Source organism: Cupressus sempervirens, chromosome 10 (assembly GCF_028749045.1).
Source record: "Cupressus sempervirens isolate cs-2001-9-10 chromosome 10, ASM2874904v1, whole genome shotgun sequence".
NCBI lineage: Eukaryota > Viridiplantae > Streptophyta > Pinopsida > Cupressales > Cupressaceae > Cupressus > Cupressus sempervirens.
In genome coordinates this window covers 834,181,731-834,185,893 of record NC_143127.1, presented here as the reverse complement: position 1 = coordinate 834,185,893, position 4,163 = coordinate 834,181,731, and positions in this window count along the sequence as shown.

The window sequence follows — 4,163 nt, the reverse complement described above, 5'->3', positions numbered from 1 at the left end:
ATGGCACAGGCATCATGAGTAGCTTTAGATAGCACAATGTGATCCATTTTATTGAATCTATCCACATTGACATAAAAATTTTCATAACCTTGCTTCGGTTTAGGTAGCCCCACTAAAAATTCCATGCTCAAACATTCCCAAGGTCTTTGAGGAATGGGAAATGATTGGTAGAGCCCTGCATTGGTGACAACTCCCTTAGCCTTCTAACAAACCATGCAATATTCCACATACCTTTTCACATCCCTACTTAATCTAGCCTAATAGTAGAACCTTTGGACCAAATTCATTATTTTATAAATTTCAAAATGTCTACTCAAAAAACTATTATGGTTGTCTTGGATCAAGTTCTCTCTGATAGATCCCCTAGGAACACATAGTTGATTATCTTTGAACAAGAGGCCTTCCTCCAAGGTGAAATTAGATAACTTATGAAGAAAATGGTTAGCATAGTCATTACATAATTGATAGGGCTTGGTAAATTTTTGATCATCAGGGTATAATTACTTGAAGTTCTCAATTCCTACACTCCTAATCTACACTTTTTGTATAATTAGCAACCTATGGGTAAGTGCATCTACAATTTTTTTTGTAATTCCTTTTTATGCTTAATGGTGAATGTATATTCCTAAATGTACTCCACCGAGTTCATTTTCTTGTGACTCAACTTATCTTGGGAATTTACAAAAGCTTAAGACCTATTTATCTAAATAAACAAAAAATTCTTTAGGCAATAAGTAATGCCTCCATTTCCTCAAGTCCTGGAACAAGGAATACATCTCAAGGGCATAGGAAGAATATTTTCTCTTGGCTTCATTCTATTTTTCACTATGAAATGCAATTGCCTTACTCTCTTGTCTAAGGACTCCTCTAATGACAAGGTTATTGGCATCACATTCAAAAGTAAACAACTTCTCAAAGATAGGAAAGACCAAGATGGGTTGAGTGGGAATTTCTTATTTCAACAATTCAAAATTCCTAGTGGCTTCATGAGTCCACTTGAACTTGGTACTAACTCCACCTTTAATGGTCCCCAAAATATATGCACAAATATGGCTAAAGTGCTTAATGAACTTTCTATAAAATTGTGCTAAACCATGGAAGCTCCTTACCTCTGAGGTAGTCTTGGGTGTTGGCCAACTACGGATAACCTCCACCTTGCTAGGATCCATCTTGAGCTAAACCTCGATGATGAAAAGACCCAAGTAGACCAGTTCTTCCTTCATAAAATCACACTTTCCAAGTTGGCAGTGAGCTTGGCATCAAACAATCTTTTCAAAACTAGACTAAAATGCCTTAATTGTTCTTCTTTGGTGCTACTAATAATCACAATATCATCAAGATAAATTAAAATAAACTTACACAAGTAATTAGATAAAACTTCATTCATGAGCCTCATGAATGTGGAGGGGGCATTTAACAAACCAAAGGTAATCACTAGCCACTCATATGACCCTTCAGTAGTCTTAAAAAGTTTCTTCCATTCATCTCCCTCAATTCTTATTTGATGATATCCACTCTTTAAGTCAAATTTGGTGATATACTTTGCAAATTGCCCAAATAATCAAGTAAGTCTTAAATTCTTGGGATAGGAAATCTATATCTAATTGTAATCTTGTTAATGGCCCTTGAATCTATACACATTCTCCAAGTACATTCCTTGTTTGGAACCACGATAGTTGACACTGCACATGGACTTACACTTTTCCTTATCAATCCATGATCCAATAATTCTTGCACTTGTTTTGCTATCTCATCATGTTGACTAGGTATCATCTTATAAGCTTCCTTATTAGGAAAATTTTCTCTTGGGTTGAAGTCTATCTGATAGATGATAGCTCTCTTAGGTGGAAATGTGTGCTTCCCATCTCTTACAATGTCATCAAACTGATTCAGAAGGTCATGCACTTCCTTATGCAACTATGATCTAATTGTGTTTAGTGCATTTTTGTGGCTTGGCAATAATGGCATACCATGTGCCTTCCCCTTTTTTCATGGTGTTTAGGAACTCTTTCTCACCTACCATTAGGATATTAGGTCCAACCAATTGGTTTCTTTCTCCCTCCAACAAAGATTGGATAGTATAGGATTCTTCTCCTTTTTTGAACTTGTACACATTCTTCTTCCCATCATATTAGGCTTCTCTATCATACTGTCATGGATTCCCTAAAAGGAGATGGCATGTATCCATGGGAAATATATCTTATAGAGATCTATCCTTATACCTACAAATGTTGAGATCAACCCATACTTCTTCCTTCACCTCTACATGCAGACCCTTAATTAGCCATGTGACTCTATATGACTATGGTGAAGGAGTTGTTTAAGTTTTAGATTTACTACTACTTCCTTTGAAATTATGTTATCAATAGACCCAGAGTCAATGATAAATTTATACACCTTATTCTGCACTTTGCATTTGACTCTAAATAGGGTTGTTCTTTGGCTTGGATCCTCCTTCATGGACTCCCTAGTGAGTTTTCTTCTAGACATAAGATTCTCTCCTTCTTCTAAATCATGTGGGAGATCAACTTCCTTCTTGTTACTGAGTATGTGCAAGATTATGGTGTGCGAAAAAGTGGTGATCTAAAAAAATTTTAATTCTGAAATATCTCAAACCATTTTAAAATTTATTCCAACTTTTTTCCCACCCACCCTGATACTAAATGAAAATAGTTAACATCTTTATAAGGTCTACTATATATTTTGATACCAAACCTATATGGTCAACTTTAAAAACATCCTTAAAATGTGCTTTTGGCTTGTTTTTATGTGATTTTTACTTCAAACATGTAGCTGCTAACTTATTTTTCACCAAAATTTGATGAAATGAAAAGGGTTTCTTAAGAATGTTCTTATCTTTCCATAAATATAAGGTTTGTCAAATTATGAGTTTAGTAAGTAATTATTACTTATTTTCTAATGGAGTTATGTATAAAGTGTTGACTGACACAGTACTTGAAAAATAGCTATAAATTTCAAATGGTACAACATTTTTAAAATTCAAAAGTTGCATCACATTCTATGTTTCTTCTACTATAAGGGGAAAAAATGAAAAATTGAATTTTGCAGAGTTTTGAATTAGTTAAGGTGGTCAGACACAAGAGTTTTTTAATTTCAAAAATACTAAAGTCAAAAATTAATTATTAATTATTTATTTGGAATAAAATATCCAAAAATATGTGTCACATCTAGGCATGAGTCTACTACTTATATCTAGAATATTATTAAAAAATATTATCATTTGATTTTGATTAAGGTGGTCAGACATACATCTACTTCTTATTTTTGTTCTGAAATTTTTATAATATTGCATTAAAATTCAAAATTTTGACCAATCAATTTTTATTTTTTTGAGATAAGTCCTAATAGTTTAGAAACTAGATTCAATTTGCTAGATATTCTTTTCTGTCAACTTTTTGATATAATGTTAATAACAAGTAGAAAATTGCATCTCAAGTTGACATAACCCTAATTTTCTAATTTTTTATTTCCACTTAAGAACATAGTTTGGTTGACCCTGATCTTGCACATACCATACCACCAACCTTTTGATTATAAGCTACATTTCTTTCCCCTAAGGTCTTAGCCTTCTCTAGAAACCTATATGAGGTATGCCCTAGTTGGTTATAGTTGTAACACTTCATAGTGGCAAAGTATGAAGATCCTCTATCTTGACTCCTAGTTCTGTCCCTAAAGCTACTATTACCTCTCCAACTTTGGTTAAATCATCCTCTTGGATTTCTTAGACCACTTTTCTCACTTGGTTTACTACCCCTTTGGGGTCTAGGTACTTAGCCTCTTCCACCACCAAATTTACCTCTCTTATTAATTTGATCTCTACCTTTTCCCCTATTTCTATTGCTAAAGTCTTGCTTCTTTTTCAACTTTTCCTCTACTTTAAGTGCTAGTTGATAGAACGTTTTCACTATGTTAGGAGTCCACAATTGAATCTCCTCTTCAATTTTCCATGTCAAGCCATTAACTTAACTTTCTATCTTGATGCTTTCATCTTCTTTCACCTTGGATCTTACACATAGTTTTTGAAACTTTTCAATAAAACTTGCAACATCATTATCCTTTTGTTTGAGATTTTGCCTCTTGTTATGCATCTGTACTTCAAAACCTTTAAAAAGGTAGGTTTTTTGAATTTGGCTTACCATACT